The sequence below is a fragment of the Rutidosis leptorrhynchoides genome, chromosome 3 (assembly GCF_046630445.1).
Source record: "Rutidosis leptorrhynchoides isolate AG116_Rl617_1_P2 chromosome 3, CSIRO_AGI_Rlap_v1, whole genome shotgun sequence".
In the NCBI taxonomy this organism is placed as follows: domain Eukaryota; kingdom Viridiplantae; phylum Streptophyta; class Magnoliopsida; order Asterales; family Asteraceae; genus Rutidosis; species Rutidosis leptorrhynchoides.
The window spans coordinates 93935386-93963203 of record NC_092335.1 but is presented as its reverse complement, the minus strand read 5'-3'; the positions used below and the strand labels follow the sequence as shown (position 1 = coordinate 93963203).

Below are 27818 nucleotides of genomic sequence, written 5' to 3'. Positions count from 1 at the left end.
AAACAAATGTGGATCTTCCCAAAAATAGTGTTTTATATCACTGAAGAATTTCTTTCGTCTTTGGTACGATAATCCTTTTTCAAGGAATCCACAGACTAAGTAGTTTGCATAGTCTGCAAACCATGGAATTTCTTTATAATCTATCTTCAATAGATATTCATCAGGAAAATTGTCTTGTATGGCCGATTCATTTAGAACTTCTAATTCGGAATTTTCAAGACGAGAAAGATGATCAGCGGCGAGATTTTCTGCTCCTCTTTTATCTCGGATTTCAATATCAAACTCTTGTAAGAGCAAGATCCAACGAATTAATCTTGGTTTAGCATCTTGTTTTGAAAATAGGTATCTAAGAGCAGAATGGTCGGTATAGACCACCGTTTTTGCTAGAACGAGATATGATCGAAATTTGTCAAAAGCAAAGACAATAGCAAGGAGTTCTTTTTCAGTAGTTGTATAGTTCGTTTGTGCTCCTTGTAACGTCTTACTAGCATAATATATAGGTTGAAATCGTTTTTCAATCCTTTGTCCTAAAACGGCTCCCATTGCAAAATCACTTGCATCGCACATTAGTTCAAATGGTAGATTCCAATTTGGTGTTATCATGATCGGCGCATTAGTGAGTTTTTCTTTAAGAATATTAAAAGATTTGATACACTCGTCTGAAAATATGAATGGAGCATCCTTTTCTAGGAGTTTATTCATAGGAGTGGCAATTTTAGAAAAATCTTTTATGAAACGTCGGTAAAAACCGGCATGCCCTAGAAAACTCCTAACTCCTCTAATATTGGTGGGATGTGGAAGTTTAGCAATTACATCTACTTTAGCTCTATCCACTTCAATTCCTTCTTTTGAAATTTTATGACCAAGAACGATGCCTTCTTTAACCATGAAATGGCATTTCTCCCAATTAAGTACTAGATTTGATTGTTCGCATCTAATAAGCATTCGTTCTAGATTAACTAGACATGATTCGAATGTATCACCGAAGACTGAAAAGTCATCCATGAAAACTTCCATGCATTCTTCTATCATGTCGTGAAAAATCGCCATCATACACCTTTGAAAGGTTGCAGGGGCGTTGCAAAGTCCAAATGGCATGCGTTTGTAAGCAAAAGTACCATAAGGGCACGTGAATGTGGTTTTCTCTTGATCTTCGGGTGCTATTGGAATTTGAAAATATCCGGAAAATCCATCTAGAAAACAATAGTAACTATTTCCGGCTAATCTTTCCAACATTTGATCAATAAAAGGTAAGGGAAAGTGATCTTTTCTGGTGGCGTCATTTAATTTTCTATAATCAATACATACACGCCATCCTGTTACAGTCCTAGTAGGAATAAGCTCATTTTTCTCATTTGTAATGACAGTCATGCCACCCTTCTTAGGCACGCATTGAACTGGGCTTACCCATGGACTATCAGAGATTGGATAAATTAAACCTGCATCTAGCAGTTTAATAATCTCTTTCTTAACTACATCTTGCATATTAGGATTTAGTCTTCGTTGGCGTTGCACATACGTTTTATGACCTTCTTCCATAAGGATTTTATGTGTGCAATACGAAGGACTTATTCCTTTAATATCATGAATCTTCCATGCAATGGCTGGTTTATGGGCTTTCAACACAGAAATGAGTTGTGATTTCTCATTTTCAGTAAGAGAAGACGATATTATTACAGGTAATTCAGATTCACCATGTAAATAAGCGTATTCCAAATGGTTTGAAAGTGGCTTTAACTCTAATTTCAGAGGTTCTTCTATCGATGATTTGTATCGATATCTGTCTTCTTCTTTTAGCATTTGAATTTCTTCTGTTGTTGGTTCATATCCATTAGCTATAAGTGTAGCTAACATTTCAGCTTCATCAATTGGTTCATTACCTTCTCCTAAAGAACATTCTCCTATTCCTTGTAATTCTGGAAATTCTTCTAATAATTCTGCATGTGCATTTATAGTTTGAATATAATAACATGTATCATCTGCAGATTGCGGTTGTTGCATTGCTCTATTAACTGAAAAGGTAACACTCTCATCCTCTATACTTAGGGTCAATTTCTTACTGAACACGTCTATCATTGCTTTAGCCGTGTTTAAGAATGGTCTTCCTAATATGAGAGGAACTTGAGAATCTTCTTCCATGTCCAGAACAACAAAATCTACTGGAAATACTAAAGTACCAACTTTAACTAGCATGTTCTCCATTATCCCTCTAGGATATTTTATTGATCTATCGGCTAGTTGTATGCTTATTCTTGTTGGTTTCAATTCTCCATGGTCTAGTTTAGCGTATAGTGAATACGGCATTAGATTTATACTAGCACCTAAATCTGCTAATGCTTGTATTGAACTAAGACTACCCAGAAAACATGGAATTGTGAAACTTCCTGGATCAGATAGTTTTTCTGGTATCTTATTCAACAGCACTGCTGAACAATTAGCATTCATGGTAACAGCCGAGAGTTCTTCCATTTTCTTTCTATTTGAGATTAGATCTTTCAAGAATTTAGCATATCTAGGCATTCCTGAAATCACATCAATGAAAGGAAGATTTACATTTATCTGTTTAAACATATCCAAGAATTTGGATTGCTCAGCTTCAAGTTTCTCTTTCTTCATTTTACTCGGGTAAGGAAGTGGTGGTTGGTATGGTTTAACATAAGGTTTAGCCTTAACTGTGTTATCTTCATTAACCTTTTCAACTACCGGTTCTTTTTCCTTATCTTGATCAGGTTGTGGTTCTTGTGGAGTAGGAATAGCTTCATCAGAAGTTACAGGTATTTCAGGTGGTTTAAGTGTTGTACCACTTCTTGTGGTAATGGCTTTAGCTGTTTCATTCCGGGGGTTAGCATTTGTATCATTAGGTAGACTTCCCGGTTTTCTTTCACCTATTAACCTTGCTAGGTTACTTACTTCTTGTTCCAGATTTTGAATAGAAGCTTGTTGATTTCTAAATGCTTGAGCATTTTGTTCATTAGTTTGTTTCTGAGATGTGAAAAACTGCGTTTGAGTTTCAACTAGCTTCGTCATCATATCTTCTAAATTCGGCTTTTTATCATCGGTTTGTTGTGGTGGTTTGTTTTGAAAATTAGGTCTTTACTGATTATAAGTATTATTGGATACTTGTTGATTGCTAAGACCTTGTTGGTTGTTGTATGGAATATTTCTGTTATAGTTCTGGTTTTGATTGTAAATTGGTCTTGGCGGTTGATAATTATTCTGATAATTATTTCCAGGCCTTTGGTTTATGTATGAAATATTCTCTCTTTGTTCCATTGTTAATTCAATACTGAGACAATCTTTTGTCAAATGTGGTCCTCCACACTGCTCACAACTAATTCGTATTGAGTGAATATCCTTAGTCATCTTTTCCATTCGTCTCTCGACAGCATCTATCTTTGCGGAAATGGAATCTAAGTCATGGCTAGAATCGGCTCTAGCTGCTTTAGATGATCTAACGATATCTTTTTCTTGGTGCCACTCATGTGAGTGAGAAGCAGTGTTATCAATAATTTTGTAAGCATCAGTTTCGGTTTTCTTCATAATAGAACCACCAGCTGCTATATCTATGTCTTTCCTTGTAGTGATGTCGCATCCTTGGTAGAATATTTGTACTATTTGACAGGTGTCTAAACCATGTTGCGGACATCCTCTTAACAACTTTCCATATCTAGTCCACGCCTCATATAGAGTTTCATTTGGTTTCTGTGTAAACGTAACAATTTCTGCTTGAAGTCTTACGGCTTTAGATGCAGGAAAGAATTGTTTAAGAAATGTTTCAACTAAAACATCCCATGTATCAATCGCCCCTTCAGGTAACGATTCCAACCAATCTTTGGCTTCTCCCTTTAAAGTCCAGGGAAATAACATGAGATAAATCTGTTCATCCTCCACTTCTCGGATTTTAAATAGTGTGCAGATCCTATTAAAGGTACGTAAATGTTCATTTGGATCTTCCTTCGGCGCACCACTAAATTGGCATTGATTAGTCACCATGTGTAGAATTTGTCCTTTGATTTCATAATCTGGCGCATTAATGTCTGGATGAGTAATTGCGTGACCTTGGCCAGTGCATTTAGCTCTCATTCGGTCTTCCATACTTAAAGGTTCCAGATTCTCCATAATTGAATTTGTTGAATCGGAATCACTAGAGGATTCTGATTTAATGGTTTGTTCCTCAACAATCTCTGTTTGAATGATTGGTGGTTCTGGAGGAAAGTTTAGTGGTTCAGGATCTACGAATCGTTCCTGAATATTCTCCGGATTCTCAATTGTGAGGTCGGGTTCAAAAAATGGATTATCGGAAATTTGAACTGAAGTACTTGGTCGACTGGATGACGATTCTAAAGAGAAATCAACGGCAGTAATATTTGCTAAATTTCTTGATCTAGTTACAGGTGGTGAACGTACAAAAGGTGGTGAACGTCTTGCTCGGTGCATTCACTGAATATCCTATTAGTTTTAAAAAGGAAAGAAAAATTATAATAAGTTATCCAATCAATAGAATTTTCTGATTTTGCCCACGTTTCGAATAGCCAAAAGATGCAGCAGAGGGGCAGGATTCGTTTGGTCTCAATATAATTGAGGACTGTTTGGCTCCAATAACCCGGTCCACGTACAAATCCAACTATTACTACGAACCAGAAAATTTTGATGTCTATCAATTTAACCACTTAAAATAAATTTTCGTAATTTTAAGAAAATTAGATAAGAAGTAGAATAAAAATCTATGTCCTAAAACTAGAATAGCGAGAAATAAGAAAGAAAAAGAGTTCGTCGAAAAAGATCGAAAAAGAAAAATGGTTGAAAAATAAAAGGTGACGGAAAAATAAAAGAAACTTAAAAAACTTAAAAACACTTGACTAACCTAACCTTATTACTACAACTAACTTAAAATTATAATCGCAAATTGAGATTACTAATTGGAATGATAATTGATACATAGGTAAAAGGTGTCTAAAAATATTAAAGCTTACAAGAAAAACTATATCTCAAAATAACTTAAAAAGAAACTAAACTTAAAAAGGCGTCGCAAAATTCTAAAGCACCTAAATCTTAGTCTAAAGAAAAAGCACTTAAGGAATTCTACGGCAAAGCCTAAAAATCTAGAAGTAAAAATAACTATGGTAAAAACTAAGTTTAAAACTAAATATGAGCTAAAAATATAAATATTACGCTAAAACGATTAAAAAGGGATAAAATATAAAAATATACAAAAAGTTGTAAAAAGATACAATTTTTATAAAAATATTATTTTTATATTATTTATTAAAAGCATTAATTTAAATATATAAATAAAACTAATTAAAACTTAATATAACTAAATAATTAAAATTAAATATTAATTTAATTAAAACCTAAATCTTAATTAATTAATAATAATAATTATTACACCGTATTAAATGCGATTAGGGTTTCTGTGTACCCGTGTCAGAATGGCTTCGCGAGTCGCGGTATTCGATGCAGCAAACCCCGCGAGTCGCGGGGTTCCAGAATTCAACTGATCATTTAAAATTCGACGCGTTTTCCTTTTTTTTTTTCTTTTTTTTTTATATTTTCTGTTTTAAAATCTAATTAAAATGTTTATATAATTTAAATAAAACTTATCTTTAATAACTAAGATAAAAATAAAATACTTTATAACAATCTAAAAAAAATAGATTTATATATATTTATATATTTTTTTTCGGTCTTTTTTTTCGGTTTTTTTATATTTATAACATATGTTTATAAAATAAATTAAATAAAACTTATATTTTTACAAACTAAAAAAACTTTATAAAACTTAAATATTTATCAAAATCTTAAAAATACTTATATTTTTGTTTTTCTTTTTATATTTTCGAATAATTAAAACGTATTTTTATAAAAACGAATTTTAATAAAAGTAAACTAAAAATCTTTTTTTTTATTATATTAGCGTTGCGCTTCCGGCGTTTAAAGTAAGTCCCCGGCAGCGGCGCCAAAAATACTTGATGTGGGAGCAGAGTAGTATATAAAATAGCTATATTTTTACTAGGAAATACTATTAAATATGATACAATTTTACACAAGATATTTATTTATTTAGAGAATGGATATACTTAAACCTTGCTACAACACTTATAGGCAGTGTACCTAATCGTACAGTAGTGTAGTTTTTAGTAAGTCCGGCTCGTTCCACAGGGAATCTTTTTAAACAAAGCTTAACGCTATATTTATTTACTTTTATAAAAATACAAATATATATATATAAGTAATATTATTATTATAAAGGGGGGTTTTTACCGTTTAATGACCGGTTTGTCGATTTTAAAATTTTAGTCGCAGTTAAAACCAAATGTAAAATAATAAATACAAGACTTAATTTAAAGCGTAAAGTAAATAACGATAATGAAATTGCGAATAATAAAAGTGCGATAAAATAAACTTGCGATAATTAAAAAGTACAATAATTAAAAGTGCAATTAAATACAATAACAATAAAAATGCGATAATTAGAAGTGCAATTAAATATAAAATAAAGGAAATTAAATATGAAATAAAATAATTATGCTTATTTAAACTTCCGTAATCATGATGTTTGACGTGTTCATTTTAGTTTTATGCCCATGGGTTAATTGTCCTTTATCCTGGATTATTTAATATGTCCATACGGATTTGTCCATAATAGTCCATCAGTCATAAATATAAAGAGCGAAAGCCTTCGTCAAATTATTCTTATTCCCGAAGTTAAATATTCCAACTAATTGGGGATTCGAATTGTAACAAGGTTTTAATACTTTGTTTAATGAATACACCAGGTTATCGACTGCGTGTAAACCAAGGTTTTACTACTTTGTTAACAATTACACCAATTACCCTTGACTGTAATTCACCCCTGTTTCAACAAGTCTATTAACTATTAATCCAGTTCCGTATCCGGTAAAATGAATAATTATTGGTATTTATAGATATCCCGCCCACCGTACCCAGTCAAGCGTATGTGGTTATATATAAATACATCGAATTATAAGTTTGTATATTAAATTAACAAGGTATTGTTTAGTCAATATAAAACCCATTAATAGCCCGTAGTCTAATTTCCACAAGTGTCGTTCTTTTATCCAAACCCCAATTATGGTACAAAGCCCAATTACCCAATTTTAGTAATTAGCCCAACATCATGATTACTTCGGATTAAATAAGCATAATAATAACTTAGCTATGAGACATTAATGTAAAAAGGTTGAACATAATTTACAATGATTAAAAATAGCGTAGCATTACACGGACAGAATTTCGACTTACACTCTTACAACATTCGCTAACATACCCTTATTATTAGAATTAAAATTAAAATTAAAATTAAAATTATAATATAAATATAAATATATACGATATAGATAGAGAGATGGATATATGATGGATAAAAAATGCTCAGAATTCGGTTGCTTTTATAGGGAGTTTCAAACTTTGGGGCTCCGCGACTCGCGGCCCTTTTGGCCTTCAAACTCTGCGAGTCGCAGAGTTTGTAAATACAGCTCAGTCCCTTTTGGAGTCTTTCTTGCCGACGGTTTTAAATATTAATATAATATATATATAATTTTTAAGAATTATTTATATATTATATTATATTTATGTGCATAGTTGACTTGTAATTTTTAGTCCGTTGCGTCGAGCGTTGAGAGTTGACTTATGTCCCGGTTCCGGATTTTCGAACGTCCTTGCGTACAATTTAATATCTTGTACTTTGCGTTTTGAATCTTGTACTCTTGTAATTTCGAGACGTTTCTTATCAATAATTGGAACCTCTTTGATTGTATTTTGTACTTTTGAGCTTTTTGGTCGTTTGCGTTTTCAATTCGTCGAATCTGTCTTTTGTCTTCACCTTTTATTATTTAAACGAATATCACTTGTAAATAGAACAATTGCAACTAAAAGCTTGTCTTTCTTGAGGAATAATGATATGAAATATATGTTCGTTTTTAGCATTATCAATGCTCTTCTTCGCTCTTAGAGTAGATGAGGATATCATCTATGAAGACGATAACAAACTTATCCAAATACGGCTTGCAGACACGATTCATGAGATCCATGAACACGGCAGGTGCATTTGTCAAACCGAATGGCATCACGAGAAACTCATAATGACCATAACGGGTCCTGAATGCAGTCTTCATCACGTCACTTTCCTTCACCCTCAGCTGGTGATAGCCGGATCGCAAATCGATCTTTGAGTAGACACTTGATCCTTGTAGTTGATCAAAAAGATCATCAATTCGTGGAAGAGGATACCGATTCTTGATAGTCAATTTGTTGAGTTCACGGTAGTCGATATACATACGGAAGGATCCATCCTTCTTCTTCACAAACAACACAGGTGCACCCCAAGGCGAGAAACTTGGTTGGATAAATCCTCGATCAAGTAGTTCTTGTAGTTGACTCTGTAATTCTTGCATCTCGGAAGGTGCGAGTCTATAAGGTGCGCGAGCTACAGGTGCAGCTCCTGGCACTAAATCAATCTGAAACTCTACGGCTCTCTGCGGCGGCAATCCAGGCAACTCCTCTGGGAAGACATCAGAAAATTCGTTCACAATTCGAACGTCGTTCACGATCTTCACCTCAGTTTCTACCGCTTTCACATGTGCTAGGACAGCAAAACGTCCCTTCTTCATAATCTTTTGCACTTTCACGCAACTAATGAGGTTCAACTTCGAGGTACATCTCTCTCCATAGATGATCAGTGGTTCACCATCTCCTTGTGGTATACGAAGTGCTTTATCTCCACAAATAATATCAGCCTTTATCTTGCTCAACCAATCCATACCGACGATCACGTCAAAACTTCCCAGTTTGATAGGTATCAAATCAATTTCGAAATCTGCACCAGCTATGTTGATAATAGCTCCACGACTAATATGGTCAACCTTTTCAAGTTTTCCATTGGCGACTTCGACAAGCATACTCTCTTTTAATGGGACTAATGACCAATTAATCTTATCGCAAAAATGTCTACATACATAACTTCTATCCGCACCAGTATCAAACAAGACAGAAGCTAAAAGATTGTTGATTTTGAATATATCTGTCACCAAGTCGGGGTTATCGCGTGCATCCCTTGCATTAACATTAAAAGCTCTACCACGGGGTGGTCCTCCGTCTTTTCGCTTGTTTGGGCACGCATTTCTGAAATAGCCCGTCTGCCCGCATTCGTAGCACTTCTTCGGCCCATTGGTGTTTGGCTTCCCATTCAAAGTGGTGACCTTGCAGTCTTTCCCGATATGCCCAGACCGTTGGCACTTCTCGAAGACAACATTGCAATACCCAATGTGGTGTTTGTAGCATCGCTTGCATTGTGGTAAGGTTCCTTTGTAGTTCGGGTTGGTGTTGGTGTTGTTGTTGGGATTAGGGTTTCCACCATTGTTGTGCCTCTTGGCGGGGGTTTGATCGTAGTTTCTCCCCCTGTTGTTGTTGTTGTTGTTGTTGTTGTTGTTGTTGTTGTGGTTGTTGTCCCATTTCCTCTTTTCGCTACTACCAGCCTCAAACTTAGCCTTCTCCGGCTCATCAATAAGAATCTGATTCATGAGGGTATGCGCCATGCGCATTGCTTCTGGAACATTCGGTGGTTTGGACGATGTGACGTTTCCTTTGATGGACTTAGGGAGTCCCCAGAAATATCTCTCCATACGCTTGAATTCTGGGGTGACCATTGTCGGACACATAAGAGCTAGTTCCAAAAATCTCCTGTTGTAACCATCAAGGTCGTTCCCAACGGCCTTTAGCTGCATGAATTCCATCTCCATCTTTTAGATTTCGGTTCTCGGACAATACTCATCAATCATAGCAGCTTTGAATTCCTCCCATGGCGTAGCATACGCCTCATCAATGCCTTTCGCTTGAGCTAACGTGTTCCACCACGTTAGTGCGCCGTCAGATAGCGTGCAAGATGCAAACTTGGTCTTATTGTCCTTCGAATAGTTGCTAACTCGGAATACTGATTCAAGTTTCTCGAACCATCTAGTGAGACCAACCGGTCCCTCGGTTCCACTGAAGTTATGCGGTTTGCAGCTCTGGAATTCCTTGTAAGTACACCCATTTCGAACGGGTGGGATAACTGGTGGTGGTGGCGGTGGAGCTTGGAGATTTCTTTCTGCTAGGGCTGCAGCGACACGTTCTTGGATCATCTCTTCAATTTGAGCAGCAGTAGGTGTGGATCGACCGTTAGCCATGATGTTCTAAACAAAAATTTTGACTAAAGTCAAAATCCAGTATGCAAGTAGTAATAATACAGTATATAGTAACCAACATGGAATCAAAACATCACATGTTATTAAATAACGCATCTAGGTACAAATACCACAGAATCATCGTACAGTAATGTAAATAGAACATCGTGCAAGAATTAAATAACGCAAAGTTCCATTAATAATAATAAGTTCCATACATCTGAATAAGTCCGTACAATACATAAATAATACAAGAATCTACAACTAGATTACATCATGAAATCTAATACAAAAGTCCTACGGTGAAGATGGGTGTAGGATGTCTAAAACCTGAGCCAACTGCTCCTCGAGCTCAGTAACCCGAGTTCGGAGGATTCCCACCTCCCTAGTCAATCCCTCGACAGTGAGAGATGGTGGGGCAGGTGGTGCTGGTGGTGCAGGTGGTGCGGGTGGAGCGGATGGTGCAGACCGCACGAAACGGGGTGCAGATGTCCCAGCTCCAGAAATAGTCAGCACGTAACGAGGTGCCTTACGTATCTGTGGGTCGGCAGGGTACGGCACAAGCCGTTTACGGGCAGTAACCCTCCGACGCCGACCAAAAGCGTCAGTGAAAGCATGACCTCCATTCACCCCTGGAATGACGGTGCCGTCAGGACGGTACCGCTTCTTCGGCGGGGTGGAGGGTGCCTGTATAGGTACGTCATCAAGGTTCTCTTCGTCGGAGTCACTGGAGTCATCTGTAGAGGAGTCATCGGATGAAGGATCATTAGAATCATGTGGTGGTGACACGGGTGGCTGAACTGGTAGTCCGAAGGCGGCCAACATCTCTCTGTATCTGCCTGGCGGAATCGGCACTAAACGTCCGTCGGGAGTGCGTCGGCAAGGCGTGCGCATATGGTTACGAAATGGCCCTTCCCCGAACTCCGCGGGAATCTCAATCCCATCGATGCGGGGCTGTGTCCCCGAGGGTCCGGGAGCAGACGGAGCTGGAATCTCCGTAGGGCCTACGTGTCCATCGGAAGCAGCCACTGAGGCAGGTGTACTACTACTGGCTCCGGAAGTAGAAGCGCCGGGATCACTAATGGGTAGCGGGACCGGTGGATCGGCAACGGTGGTAGGTGGAGTAGCTGAAGAGTCTAAACTGCCCAAAACGCTAGCAGGTGGTACATCCGACATCTGAACAAGGAAAATAAATTTTCCATGTCAGTAAGTCATAAAGCAAGCACGTATTAGGCCAACAGTTTAAATCATGTATAACAATAAGTAGCATGGCAATAACAGCAAATCGTACGAAGGTAGCATGCAATCGAAAGCAAGTAATAGCATGCAGTAGTGAAATCATGTAGTAGCATATGGCATATAGCAGAAACAGTAAGCAGCAGCATGCAGTAAGTTCAGCGGAAACAAGTAAACTAGCAAGTTGTAGATTAGTCCTATTAGTGAATCCTAATCGGGTCGGTCTTAGACTCACTAATGCAACCTAATTCCCTACAACCAATGCTCTGATACCAAATGTGATGCCCCGTACAAAACTATCGTGTACGAATCATCAACAACAGGATCATTACAAGGTTAAGTACTATATGCTGTAATTAAAGAAGTTGCATTCACGATAAAAAGGTGATGTCATAACCGACATCAAATGTTTTACATTTCAAAAGCATGCTTCACTAAGTAGAAGCAAATAATAAGTGTATGTGACCACAATGGTCGTTACAAGTCATAGTTCAAAAGTACTAAAGTTTGAATGCAAGGTAAAGTAGTTCATGCGATGACAACTCTAAGCAGCGGGTGTTTACAGCACGACTAGTACACAGCGGAAGCTAACCTCAAGCACCTGAGAAAAACATGCTTTAAAACGTCAACACAAAGGTTGGTGAGCTATAGTTTAAGTATAACAGTAAGTAAGGTAGGCCACGAGATTTCAGTGCTACAAAGAGCGTTTCAAAACAGTAAGATAAAGTATATGTTAACCGTGGGCACTTGGTAACTAACTTAACGTTTATACCCCCTGAAAGTACACTTGGCAAGTGCGTATGTTTACGAAGTATTAAACACTCGTTAAATGCTAGCGCTACTAGCCCGAGTGGGGATGTCAAACCCTATGGATCCATATCTAAGATTCGCGTTCACCGGTTCAAAAACCAATGACTAAACGTTACCGAGCTAAAGGGAATGTTTCTGCCGTTATATAACCCACACATATATAAGTTTAAGTACTCGTGCCTAGTATGTAAAACATAAAATCCGCATGTATTCTCAGTTCCCAAAATAAGTTAAAGTAAAAAGGGAATGCTATAACTCACAATGATAATGTAGTCGTAAAGTCGGTTCGGAAAAGGTGTGCAAGTAATCTGTCCGAAGGTCCTCAACCTAAGTCAAATAGTACTAAGTCAGTAAATCGTCTTAATAGGTTTAAAAGTATGTAAATAAGGTCTTAAGGGTCATCATCATTCATCATTTAACAAAAGGTGTAAAGTAGGTTTCGTTTATGAAAGTAGTTTACAACAAAGGCTGACTTCAGTCAGTCACCACGGCCTCTACCCTTACTGAATTAAGGTGAGACCAGTGGCCATGGCTCTGTATATGAGTCCTTTAGTTGTGGTAAAATTTACAGAAGCAAACTCATCTTGGTTTGACCGTGGCGACGGTCTAAGTGCGAGTAGGTCAGAAATTTCTGCACAACGTTAAAGGACATAGTGACGATCGGAGGGCCATAAATCCTAAACCGTAACTCGGATTAAGACGAGTCCTATATGAAAAGTTATCTACTCGAAAAGTTCTATCTAAAAATCATGGTCTCAGTAGCCCAGGTCTATTTGTATGTTACATAAACAGCAGGTCAGTAGGGTTTGGACAGAAACAGTAAGTTTAAGTGAGTTCTGGTGGTCTTGGTGCTTGATGTTCATCATGGTTCTCATCCTTGATGCATATAGCTTCAAGTGTACAACTCATTGATGTGTCTACATCATCTCAACCAAGTCTTGACCATCATAACCTTAGTGCAAGTCTAAGACATGAAGCACAACTTCACTTAAGAGTTGTAAGTGTTTTGATGAACCAAAGTTTCATCAAAGTCTTAGATTTAGCACATACATGAAATGTAAAAGTATTACTAACTAAGTTTTGACAATTATGACACAAGTGTGAGTCTAAGACATGTAGATCAATTCACTTAAGAGTTGTATGAAGTTGATGAACCAAAGTTACATCAAGATCTTAGATCTAACACTTACATGAACTTTATAGGTAAAAACAAGTTACAAACTTGAAGTAAACTTATGAAATCAAGATCTTGAGTTGTAGAACATAGTTCATAGTTTGATCTTGAAGATCCAAGACTCAAAAGTCTAGATCTACCATAAGTGTACCAAGTTATAATTAAAAAGTTTCATTTACATGTTCTTGAACTCTTAAAGTTAACTTTAAGTTCAAGATTAATGAGATCAAAGTTAACTAGTAACATTTGACCAAATACAACCAACAACATGAAATTAAAGTGCAAGTAAATGAAGTAACAAACTAATTCAAACAAGTAATTAGTTCATTGTTGTTCATACTTTAAAGATTCAAACCAAAGTTTGATCTTTAAGAAAGTAAACTTTAAAGTTTACTAACATGACTTACAAGTATGTTTTCACAACACATGAACATTAATCTTTTAAAAATAACAAATGTGGAACATAACTAGATAGTATATGTTCTTGTTGTTCTTGTTTTAACAAGATAAAATGAAGAATCAAACTAACAAGTTTGATTCTTGGAAGCTAGTAAGTAAGTAACAACAACAAAGTAAGTAAGTAATAATAACAAACAAGTAATCAAACAACAAGTAACAAAAGATGATGATGATGATTATGGGGTGTTGGATTTCAGTTTTACAAAGAGAAGAGGAAGAGAAAAAGAGTCCAAGTTACTTACAACAACTAGAGAGAAAAGAGAGAATGTTTGAGAGAAAAATGAGAAGTAAAGAGTGTGTGTAGTGAATGAGAGAATGCAAGTGTATCAAGTAGTAAAAAAAAAGTTTGATCTCCCCACCCAACCATATGGCCTACGGCCTTCAGCAGAAAAAAGAGGGGGAAGGAGTTGTTTTATGGTTACAAGCATGTAAAGATGTCAAAAGTTGGTTAATAGAATGGTGTACATGGGGATTAAGTGCCAACTATATTCCAAGTCTTTCAAACTAACTAGTTAAGGTTCAATTTAATACTTACAAGTGAAAGAGTGGCTAGTTAGTCCACTTAAAGTGTAGGGTGGGCTTGTAAGCCCAAAGTCATAAGTCCATTTCACTACTAAAGCCCAAGTTCACTAAATTAACAAATTAATCCATTTAAAGCCCAAGTAATTAACCAACAACCTTAGTTAATTAAAATGATTAATAAAACTAATCATGAATGTAAATAATACTTGAAAATATTATTCGTGCAAGTTTCGTGTGTCACAAAGACGTTTCGGGCACTTAAATGTCAAGTACGGGCAATCATGGTAACATGTAAATGTAATAACATACATTCGTTTAATCACAAGTATTAATAATAATAATTATTAATAAATAAACGTTGGAAAAACCAGGGTCGTTACATCATTAGTCGAATTTATGTATCATTAGTCCAATGAATGATATCATTCGTCCAATGTATGTTACCATTCGTCGAATGTATGTTACCATTCGTCGATTGTACGTTACCATTCGTCGAATGTATGTTACCATTCGTCGATTGTATGTTACCATTCGTCGATTGTATGTTATCATTCGATGTTGAAAGTATGTTTTTATTCGTCGTCGAATGTATGTTATCATTCGTCAAATGTATGTTACCATTCTTCCAATGTATGTTACCTCCAATGTATGTTACCATTACTCCAATGAATGTTACCATTCGTCCAATGTATGTTACCATTCCTCCAATGAATGTTACCATTCGTCCAATGTATGTTACCTATATATGTTAATTTTCGTCTAATGTATGTTGTCATTCGTCGAATGTATGTTGTCATTCGTCGAATGTATGTTGTCATCAGTCGAATGTGTGTTACCTTTCATTGAATGTATGTTACCTTTTTGTGGAATGTATGTTATCATTCGTCGTCGAATGTATGTTTCCCTTCGTCCTCGAATGTATGTTTTCATTCCTTGAATGTATGTTATCATTCGGCGTCCAATGTATGCTATCATTTGTCGTCCAATGTATGTTATCCTTGGTGTTTATCATCAAAAATATTGACATTGAAGCATTAAAAATAAAGAAAACATACTGTCCAATGTATGTTATCCTTGGTGTTTATCATCAAAAATATTGACATTGAAGCATTAAAAATAAAGAAAACATACTACGTGTCAGTTAATATGAATTTATTATTTATATAATTACATATGAAGTGATAATTACATATGAAGTGATAATGTATGTTAATTCGAGAGGAATGATGTATATATATATATTTATATGTATATCCCAAATGTATATAAACTGTTGGTAGAGTTCTCTGGTCAAGCTTGTATATGCAGTCGTGGCCAGAGATACTTCTAAATGGTATTCTCAACTGGATACTTGTGTAGAAACTCAAGTGTTAGTGTTTGTTACACGAGTCCAAAGTTTAGCATTTGAAGTAGTGCTTACAGCTCTAAAAGGTGCAAATGTGTCAACCTAGTTGCAGCTACGTGTCTCACATTTGTATCAACCTAGTTGCATTCATGCCAAAGAAAAATTAATACCTGATATGTAATGAATATAAAAATACCCTAATTAATAAAATTTAAGACTAGTACTTCACAAGTATTTTGTTTGACTCCATGTGTTGCTACCGGATTTACCGTCTGAAACACAGTTATATTGTATCAATATATTCTCCTTCAAGCATAAGAGAATTTGCATCACTAACTGCAACTAATGCTTTAACATTTAAATGCCAATGAATTATATTCGACATGAAACTAGATTTGAAAATCATACCTTAACATAAACCTTTTCTATTTGAATATCATCACAAGCAAAACGAAACAATAAAATTGTACCCATATTTACTATCATATTTTCAATTTCAACTGCTCAAAAACATTCAAATTCCAAAGAACGCAGTTTATACCTCGTCAATAGTACATCAAATTTCAACAAGAGTATACTAGAACTTAGAATATGTTTACAACTGGATGACTTTTTGATTGTCAAGCCTAGAATATGAATGAGTAAATAGAGTGGAACTAGGTATATAAACAAAAGTATAAAACTTGAATACAAATGAAACCAAAACGCAACAAACATAAGTAAATAGCTATAGCTTATAAATACATCATTATATATGTAAAATGGTGGTTTTGGAGTACTAATGCAGATGACCTGTGCATTTACTAGAAAATCATCAGTGCTAGTGAACCATACATGTCATCCCAATACATACTAATCTGATACAAATCTTGTAAAGTAAGAACCTGGGGCAAACATCATCATAAGTAGTTGTAATGACAGAGTAAATTACGTCTTGTGTTAACCTAACAAAAAACATATATGACTCACCGGAAGGAGGCCATGACTTATTCCAGTCACGGTATTCTCTTGGCTTTTGATGTATAGCCTGAATGAATGGGGTTCCAGCTTCTTATATGCAACTACAACAAAATGATTACAATTCAAAAACTAGAAATCGCTTAGCATCAGAAGCTATATAAAATCATATAAAAAATGCAACAAAACGATAAGAAAAAGTCAGGTTACAAATTTAAATAAAATTACTCAAAATATCTCTAAGTTCGATAAAATTCATCAGATGTATAATAATAATAATATTCTCTAAGTACGACAACATTCATCAGATGTATGATAACATATTAAATGATAAATTTAAAAAGTTTACTAAAAACTACTAATGTTTATCATAAAAAAATTAACATTGAAGCATTAAGAATAAATTAATATAGATTTATTATTCATATGATAACATAGTAAGTGATAACATACATTGATTGGTGTTAAACGATAACATTAATTGAATGCATGTTAACTAATAACATTCAAATGTAACACACAATGTAGTGATAACATTGAATATTAAGTAATAACATTCATTGAATGAATGTCAAGTGATAACATACATGACGTATGTTAATCGATAACATTCATTGAATTGATGTTAAGTGATAGCATACTAAAAGGTTTGGACAAACAATGTGTTTCAAGTCACTCCAAGCCGAATTGATCCGTACAAAAATTACTTGTTTGACCTGTTACTTGACCCATTTTGCCCCCCTGTTCAACTAATCGATTACTATTAATAAAGTATGCTTTTTATTTGTCATGTAATATTTCTAGCATTTGTAATGTGAATAGTTGACAACAGGCTTGTGAAGGCAGAAATAGCTGCAAAAAAGAACTGATAACTAATGAGTTATTGCAACAATTATTTGTCATTTAAACCAGTATTAAATTCATTCATTCAGTATCTAATAAAACCTCAAATTAATGATACAGTTCTCTTCAATCCAAATAATAGGTATCATATTAAAGAACACAAAATATAAAACCTGAATCGATTCAATAATGTAATTGAAAGAAAAATAATATTTATTAAAAAAATTAATTGATTAATTCACCTGAATCAGCAAGCAGGAATTCATTCAGCTATGATAATCGAACCTAACCCTAACCACGTAAGAAAAAACGCAGGCTAAGTACTCCTCGTTTGCTCCTTCGATTGTTGTTGCAAATCGAATCTTGATGCTCCTATCGAAGCTCGACGAATAAGTTTTAAATTAACGAATAAAGAAGTACCTAATAGCGTCGATCCATTTGTATGAAGTGGAGGTTAATTGGAGGTACGGAGTGAAAAGCACGAAACTGATTTAGGGTGGATTGGGGATTAAAGTGACGAACAATAAATAATTTGTGTAATAGACGAAACTACCCCTAGTCCTGTTGATAGAATTCATCGCCGGATCACCAAAAATTAGATGAACATAATGTGATCGGAAGAGATGAGCGGTTAGATGATAGGTTATCCCCTTATCTCTAATTTTCAACTTAGCGATTGATCTCTCCCCTATATATATATATATATATATATATATATATATATATATATATATATATATATATAATCAAGAGGGAATCAATTACTTTTTTGGGGAAAAGTGATGGGAATTAATTTTTTTCATTTTTTTCAATTTTTTTTCAGTCATCAAGATCACATCTAAATATGAACATTTAAAAAAGACAATTTGTGATGAATGTTATTATTTTGACGGTAAAACGCTCGAAGAAAAAAAAAATGAAAACATTCAATGCATTGAATGTTTTGATTTTGAGTTTTTTTTAAGGGGTTAGAAATTAGAGTTTAGAAATTAGGGGGTTGAAAATTAGGGTTTGGCTATTAGGGTTTAGAAATTAGGGTTTTGAGTTTAGAAATTCATATGTTGTAGATAACTTTTCATCTAGGCCTTGCGTTGTATGGATTAGTATAGCTTGCGTAATGTGTGTGCGGACACGGTAACCTGTATTCTGTCCAAATCTGCTACGTATGCACCTTTAGCCCTATAAGTTGACTTGTACATGGTTTGAGAGCTTGATCTTCTGGATATTGAATCTTTATATGTTATGTGATAAAAGTCTAGTTTATTTCAAACCTTGAAACCTTATACATTGTGCACACTAAGGCCGTAGTTTTGGTAACTGCTGAATTGAGATGAAACAGAATGTCCAACTTGCATGAATAAACTGTACCAATTGGTTAAACAAACATGTCTCATTTTTGATATGTGGTATTGTCCTTGAACCATGGCCACTGACCTTGCATTATTTGCATGTTCGTAGCTCCGGTTATAGTCATTACGAGATTGGTGCACAGTCTGAAACTGATTTAGTAAACCATAACCGCACCTATTCTGAAACCCGACTTGTAGAAATCGTATGAGACCCTGGTTATGCTTTCTGGAAGCATTTATAGGTCTAGTTGAGATCTGGAGTTTGCCATATTACCATGATTTATGTGCTATGAAATATTGAGCGTTGTTTGCAACTTGTGCATGAACTTTATGCTAGACGATAAACTGTGAATGCGTACTTGACAAATTATGACATGAAACGTGTTAGTTGACTTAAAATTGACATGTTTGCCATAATTTGACATGAACCTACTGATTTTGACTTTAGTTGACCACCTTGACCAAATTTGACTTTTGATTTGACTTTTGTTGACTTGCATGAACTAGTTGACTATATGTTGACTTTTACTTTGAAACGCGTCGAGTCGAGCAATAAGACAACTTACTCTATGAAACCACTATTGTATAAGACATAAATATTGACCAATCTATATACGTATACTTAGGTTGCATAACTCCGCAATAAACCGTACAAGTTACTTGCTTACTTTTCGTTCAAGAGCTTTTTAAAGGTGAGTCTACAGTCCCGCTTTTTACATGTTTTCAGGGATGAGAATACACGCTGTTATTGTAACGACCCTGGTTTTACCAACATTATTTATTAATAATTATTATTATTAATACGTGTGATTAATCGAATGTATGTTACTACATTTACATGTTGCTTTAATTGCCCGTACTTGAACTTTAAATGCCCGAAACGTCTTTGTGACACCCGGAACTTGCACGAATAATATTTTAAGATATTATTTACATTCATGATTAATTTTATTAATCATTTTAATTAACTAAAGCCATTAGTTAGTTACTTGGGCTTATGTTGGACTTTTAGTGGACTTACTTGTTACTTGCATACAACTTGGGCTTTATACATGTACATGGACTTATGAGAGCCCACCCTACTTATTAGTTGGACTTAATTAGCCCATTAAGACTTGCAAGTATCAAACTTAAGTGTAACTAGTTAGTTATTACTTAAAGGAATCTAGTTTGCTCATTATCCCCATGTAAACAACCCTTTTAACCAACTTTTAACCTCTTTACTTGCAAGTAACCATCAAGCAAACCTCTTCCCCTTTTTTTGCTGCAGATTGCCGAAATCCTTGGCCACATTTAGTGGTGTTTTGGTTTCCATTTTTCATTCACAACTCACTTGAAGTCTTCTCTCAAAACACACACACATTACTTGCATATTCCCTCAAACTTTCTTCTCTTTTTCTCTCATACTTGTAAGTGTTTGAAACAACTTCTTTTCTTCTTTTCTTTGTTGGTAAAAACTGATTTCATAAACATTAATCATCATCATCTTTTGTTGTTTGTTACTTAATCTTGTTGTAGTTTAATTACTTGTAGATTACTAAGTTATTATTTACTTACTTACTTGTCTTTATTTACTAAGTTACAAGATCAAACTTTCTAGTTTTGATTCTTCATTTATATCTTGTATTTAACAAGAACATCAAGAACATAATCTCTCTAGTTATGTTCTACATATTTGTTTCAAAGAATTAAAGTTCATAGTTGTATAAACTCTTTACTTGTAGTTCTTGAAGTAACTTTGAAGTTACTTCACTTAAAGATCAACTTGGGTTGAATCTTTAAAAGTAAGAGCAACTATGAATCATCTTCTTGTTTAGTTAGCTTTCTACTTTATTTATTTCAAAGATTTAAAGTTTATAATCTTTAATTTTTGTTACTTGTGTTCTTGTTTGTTGTATGTTACTAGAATACCACCTTCATGGTTGGTTTAGGCTTATCATTCATTTTCTTTATTTCTTATTGTTAGTTGCTTACTACACATTTGAACAAGGACATGAAACCAACAAGAGCTTACACTTTGGTGCAAGTATCATGGATCCAACACTTGGTTGTGATCTTTCTTAGTGTTCATGAACTTGTTCATAAACTTACATGGAACCTTGGTTCATCAAACACTTACAACACTTGCACTTGAGTTATGATGGACAAACCTTGGTCAAAATGATGTTAACACATCAACGAGTTGTACACTTGAAGCTATACGCATCAAGGATGAGAACCGTGATGAACATCAAGCACCGAGACAACCGGAACTCTCCAAAACCCACTGTTCTGTCCAAAACCTACTGACCTGATGCTTCTGGAACAGACCAGTAGACCTGGGCTGTTCTAACCTTGATTTTTAGATAGAACTTTTCGAGTAGATAACTTTTCATATAGGACTCGTCTTAATCCGAGTTACGGTTTAGGATTTATGGCCCTCCGATCGTTACCATGTCCTTTAACGTTGTGCAGAAATTTCTGACCTACTCGCACTTAGACCGTCGCCACGGTCAAACCAAGACGAGTTTGCTTCTGTAAATTTTACCACACTTAAGGGACTCATAGACGGAGCCATGACCACTGGTCTCACCTTAATTCAGTAAGGGTAGAGGCCGTGGTGACTGACCGAAGTCAGCCTTTGTTTTAAACGACTTTCATAAACGAGTCTTACTTGTTACCTTTTGTTTAAAGATGATTGATGATGACCCTTATGACCTTAATTACATACTTGTAAACCTTTTGAGACGACTTATTGACTTAGTGCTATTTGACTTAGGTTGAGGACGTTTGGACCGTTACTTGCACACCACTTTCCGACTACTACCTTACCATTACTACTAATCATTGTGAGTTATAGCATTCCCTTTTTACTTTAACTTATTTTGGGAACTGAGAATACATGCGGATTTTATGTTTTACATACTAGGCACGAGTACTTAAACTTTATATATGTGTGGGTTATATAACGGCAGAAACATTCCCTTTAGCTCGGTAACGTTTAATCATTGGTTTTTGAACCGTGAACGCGAATCTTAGATATGGATCCATAGGGTTTGACATCCCCACTCGGGCTAGTAGCGCTAGCATTTAACGAGTGTTTAATACTTCGAGGTTATACGCACTTGCCAAGTGCACTTTAAGGGGGTACATTAAACGTTAAGTTAGTTACCGGGTGCCCACGGTTAAGCATATACTTTTACATACTTTTGAAACGCTCGTTGTAGCACTGAAATCTCGTGGCCTACTTACATTACTGTTATACTTAAACTATAGCTCACCAACCTTTGTGTTGACCTTTTAAGCATGTATTTTCTCAGGTGCTTGAAGTCGCTTCCGCTATCTTACTAGTCGTGCTGTAGAACCCGCTGCCTAGAGTTGTTATCGCATGACTACTTATGTTGCATTCAAACTTTTTACTTATGAACTTATGTTATGTAACGACCATTATGGTCACGTACACTTATTTAATGCTTCTACTTAGTGAAGCATACTTTGATTTGTAAAACAATTGACGTATGTTATGACGTCACTTTTATTAATGAATGCAAACTCTGTTTTGAAAACGCATATAGTACTTAACCTTGTAATGATCCTGTTGTTGATGGTCCGTACATGATGATTTAGTACGGGGCGTCACATTTGGTATCAGAGCATTGGTTGTAGGGAATTAGGATGCATTAGTGAGTCTAAGACCGACCCGAGTAGGATTCACTAATAGGGCTAATCTACAACTTGTTAGTTTACTTGTTTCCGATGAACCTACTGCATGCTGCTGCTCACTGTTACTGCTATATGCCGTATGCTACTACATGATTTCACTATTGCATGCTATTACTTGCTTTCGATTGCATGCTAGTTTCGTACGATTACTGATATTGCCATGCTACTTATTGTTATACATGATTTAAACTGTTGGCCTATTATTTGCTTGCTTTATGACATACTGACATGGAAAATTTATTTTTCCTTGTTCAGATGTCGGACGTTCCACCTACTGACATCCCGAGCGGCTCAGGCCCCGTTGTTCCTCCCACTGCTGCACCTGTTGCTGCTGCTGCCGCTGCCGACATTCCGGCCCCGACACCCGCTGGCGACCCCGGCGCCTCTAGTTCTGGAGCTAGCTCTAGTGTGCCTATCCCGGCGTCTTCTTCCAGACCCCTGAGGCAACTGGCTCGCATTGGTGGCATGGAGATCCCCGCGGAGTTCGGGGAAGGTCCCTTCCGTAACCACTGGCGCACACCTTGCCGACGCACTGCCGACGGCCGCTTAGCCGTGATTACGCCAGGCCGACACCGACAGATGTTGGCCGCTTTCGGATATGTTGAGCCACCCGCGCCACCACCGCATGATTCAGACGACGGTTCTTCCACCGATGCTTCTTCAGACGACACCTCATCTGACGACTCCAGTGATGAGGAGGATCCCGCTGACCGACCGATTCAGGCACCTTCTACCCCCGCCGAAGAAGCGGTATCGCTTCGCTGGCATAATTCCTGGTCGTACAGTCACTGACGCTTATGGTCGGCGTCGTAGGATCACTGCACGTAAACGGCTGGTGCCGTACCCCGCCGATCCACTGATATTACCGTCTCCACCCAGAGCCGGACCATCCACTTCAGCACCACCGGCTCCACCTGCACCGCCAGCACCACCTGCCCCACCATCTTCCTCTAATGAGGAAATGAGGCGGGAGATTGAGATTCTCCAGACTCGAGTTACTGAGCTCGAGGAGCAGTTGGCTCATGTTTTGGACATCTTGTACCCACCATCGCCGTAGGACTTTGTACTAGATTCTGTATTGTAATCTCTTTTGTAATTTCATATTTCACTTATGTAATGCACGAACTTATTGTAATGTATGAACTTATTATCATTAATGAATGGAATTTGTGTTGCTTACTTTTTGCGCAAGTGTTCTATTTACGTTATCATCTCATGGTTTTGTGGTACCTATATATGCTTGCATTACTTAATCAACATGTGTTGTGCTGTTTTCATGTTGGTTGTTATATACTATATTATTATTATTTGCATAATGGATTTTGACTTGAGTCAAAATGTTTGTATAGAACATCATGGCCAACGGGAGATCTATCCCCACCGCGGCACAAATTGAGGAAATGATTAACGAGCGAGTCGCTGCTGCACTAGCTGAAAGACAACCCCAAGTTCCACCACCACCGCCTGTCAATCCACCTGTCGTCCGAGATGGGTGTACTTACAAGGAATTTCAAAACTGCAAGCCACACTACTTCAATGGCACTGAGGGACCCGTCGGTCTCACCAGATGGTTCGAAAAGTTGGAATCGGTATTCAGGGTTAGCAATTGTTCTGAGGCTAACAAAACGAAATTTGCATCTTGCACGCTGTCTGATGGCGCGCTCACATGGTGGAATACCATGGCCCAAGCGAGAGGAATTGATGAGGCGTATGCTACGCCTTGGGAAGAATTTAAATGTGCTATGATCGAGGAATACTGTCCGAGAACCGAGATTCAAAAGATGGAAATCGAATTTATGCAATTGAAAACCGTAGGGAACGACCTTAACAGCTACAACCGTAGGTTTTTGGAATTGGCTCTTATGTGTCCAACCATGGTCACCCCCGAATTTAAGCGTTTGGAGAAATACTTCTCGGGACTTCCTAAGTCCATCAAGGGTAATGTTACCTCATCCAAGCCACCAAGTGTTCCCGAAGCAATGCGCATGGCGCATACTCTCTTGAATCAAATCATCCTTGACGAGCCGGAGAAGGCTAAGTTCGAAACTGTTAGTGGTGAAAAGAGGAAATGGGACAACAACCACAACAACAACAGGGGTAGGAACTATGATCAAAACCCGGCAAAGCGACATGAAGGGTTTAGGCAAAACAACAACATGCACAACAACAACACCAACCCCAACAACAACAACCGCACCAATCCGAACTACAAGGGAACCTTACCACAATGCAATAGGTGCTACAAGCACCACACTGGGTATTGCAATGTTATCTGTGAGAAGTGCCAACGATCTGGACATGTTGGCAAGGATTGCAAGGTTACCACTTTGAATGTGAAGCCAAACCACAACAACAATGGGCCTAAGAAGTGTTATGAATGTGGAAAGACGGGCCATTTCAGAAACGAGTGTCCTAACAAGCGTAAGGATGGCGGACCACCACGTGCTAGAGCCTTCAATGTTAATGCAAGAGACGCTCGCGACAACCCCGACTTGGTGACAGGTATATTCAAGATCAACAATCTTTTAGCTTCTGTCCTATTTGATACTGGTGCCGATAGGAGCTATGTGTGTAGACATTTTTGTGATAAGTTAGATTGGTCGTTAGTTCCTTTGAAGGAAAGTATGCTTGTCGAGGTCGCCAATGGAAAACTTGAAAAGGTTGACCATATTAGTCGTGGAGCTATTATCAACATAGCTGGTGCAGATTTCGAAATTGATTTGATACCCATCAAACTGGGAAGTTTTGACGCAATCGTCGGTATGGATTGGTTGAGCAAGATAAAGGCCGATGTTATCTGTGGAGATAAAGCACTTCGCATACCACAAGGAGATGGTGAACCACTGGTTATCTATGGAGAGAGATGTACCTCGAAGTTGAACCTCATTAGTTGCGTGAAAGCGCAAAAGATTATGAAGAAGGGACGCTTTGCTGTCCTAGCACATGTGAAAGCGGTAGAAACTGAGGTGAAGAACGTGAACGATGTGCGTATTGTGAACGAGTTTTCCGATGTCTTTCCCGAAGAACTGCCTGGATTACCGCCACCGAGGGCAGTAGAGTTTCAGATTGACTTAGTGCCAGGAGCTGCACCTGTAGCTCGCGCACCTTATAGACTCGCACCTTCCGAGATGCAAGAATTACAGAGTCAACTACAAGAGCTATTAGATCGAGGGTTTATCCAACCAAGCTTCTCGCCTTGGGGCGCACCTGTGTTGTTTGTAAAGAAGAAGGATGGATCCTTCCGTATGTGTATCGACTACCGTGAACTCAACAAATTGACTATCAAGAATCGATATCCTCTTCCACGAATTGATGATCTTTTTGATCAACTACAAGGATCGAGCGTTTATTCAAAGATCGATTTGCGATCCGGATATCACCAGCTGAGGGTGAAGGAAAGTGACGTGATGAAAACTGCATTCAGGACCCGTTATGGTCATTATGAGTTCCTCGTGATGCCATTCGGTTTGACAAATGCACCTGCCGTATTCATGGATCTCATGAATCGTGTCTGCAAGCCTTACTTGGATAAGTTTGTTATCGTCTTCATAGATGATATCCTCATCTACTCTAAGAGCGAAGAAGAACATGAGCAACACCTTCGGCTAGTGCTTGAACTCTTAAGACAAGAGCAACTTTACGCCAAATTCTCCAAGTGCGAATTTTGGTTGAAGGAAGTACAGTTTTTGGGTCATGTTGTGAGCGACCAGGGTATCAAAGTTGATCCCGCCAAGATTGAAGCCATCAGCAAGTGGGAGACCCCCACTACTCCAACGCATATTCGCCAATTTCTAGGTCTCGCCGGTTATTATCGAAGGTTTATCGAAGGATTTTCTCTGATTGCGCGTCCTTTGACCGCACTGACTCACAAGGGCAAGAAGTTCATTTGGGAACCCACACAAGAATCAGCATTCCAAACTTTGAAGAAGAAGTTAACCTCCGCACCTATCCTATCACTTCCTGAAGGCAGTGACGACTTTGTTGTTTATTGCGATGCATCGAAGAGTGGTTTTGGTTGTGTACTGATGCAACGATCAAAGGTTATTGCCTATGCCTCCCGCCAATTGAAGATTCACGAGCGGAACTACACTACACATGATCTTGAACTTGGAGCCGTTGTCTTTGCACTCAAATTGTGGAGACATTATTTGTATGGAACTAAGAGCACTATCTTCACCGATCACAAGAGTCTCCAGCACATCTTCGATCAGAAGCAATTGAATATGAGACAGCGTCGATGGATCGAGACGCTCAACGACTACGATTGTGAACTCCGTTATCACCCTGGCAAGGCCAATGTTGTAGCTGACGCTTTAAGCCGAAAGGAGAGGACGGCACCTCTCCGTGTTAGGGCTCTGAACATCACCATCCATTCGAACCTCAACAGCCAGATCAGAGTAGCCCAAGTTGAGGCTCTCAAGGAGGAGAACATATCTCACGAGCATTTGAACATACTTGTCTCTCGATTCGAGGTTAGAGAGTCTGGACTCCGATGTTATGCCGGAAGAATTTGGGTACCTTACTATGGAGATCTACGAAGCCTGATACTTGATGAAGCACACAAATCGAGATATTCGATTCACCCCGGTGCAGGTAAGATGTACCACGACCTTAAAGAACAGTATTGGTGGCCGAATCTTAAGAAGGACGTTGCGACTTATGTTGGTAAGTGTTTGACTTGCTCGAAGGTTAAAGCCGAACATCAGAGACCTTCTGGGTTACTTCAACAGCCGGAAATCCCACAATGGAAGTGGGAAAGGATCACAATGGATTTCATTACTAAGCTGCCGAAGACGGTGGGCGGATGCGATACTATTTGGGTTATTGTTGACCGCCTCACCAAATCTGCACACTTTCTAGCGATGAAGGAAACTGATACAATGGAAAGACTTGCTCAGCTGTACATCAAAGAGGTTGTATCTCGTCATGGTGTACCTTTATCAATCATCTCCGATCGCGATCCCCGTTTTGCTTCCAGATTTTGGCGTTCTTTGCAAGAAGCCATGGGAACTCGTCTTGACATGAGTACTGCTTATCATCCTCAGACTGACGGGCAAAGTGAACGAACGATTCAGACCTTGGAGGACATGCTGCGTGCATGTGTCATTGATTTTGGAAAGGCCTGGGAAAGGCATTTGCCACTCGCCGAATTCTCGTACAATAACAGTTATCACTCAAGCATTAATGCTGCACCTTTTGAAGCATTGTATGGTCGTAAGTGCCGATCTCCTATTTGT

At 37.4% G+C, this 27818-nt stretch overlaps 1 protein-coding gene and 1 long non-coding RNA gene across 2 annotated transcripts in view; both read right to left on the bottom strand.

Annotated features, from left to right (window-relative positions):
* The window catches only part of LOC139900954 (uncharacterized), an 86326-nt gene that overhangs the window by 47086 nt on the left and 11422 nt on the right, over positions 1 to 27818 (bottom strand). The window lies entirely within an intron of this gene.
* Positions 16277 to 18166, bottom strand: LOC139896486 (uncharacterized). Its single transcript, XR_011776256.1, has 3 exons — positions 17773 to 18166; positions 16700 to 16791; positions 16277 to 16614 (listed from the first exon to the last, which is right to left on the bottom strand). It is a non-coding gene; the product is annotated as an uncharacterized lncRNA (long non-coding RNA).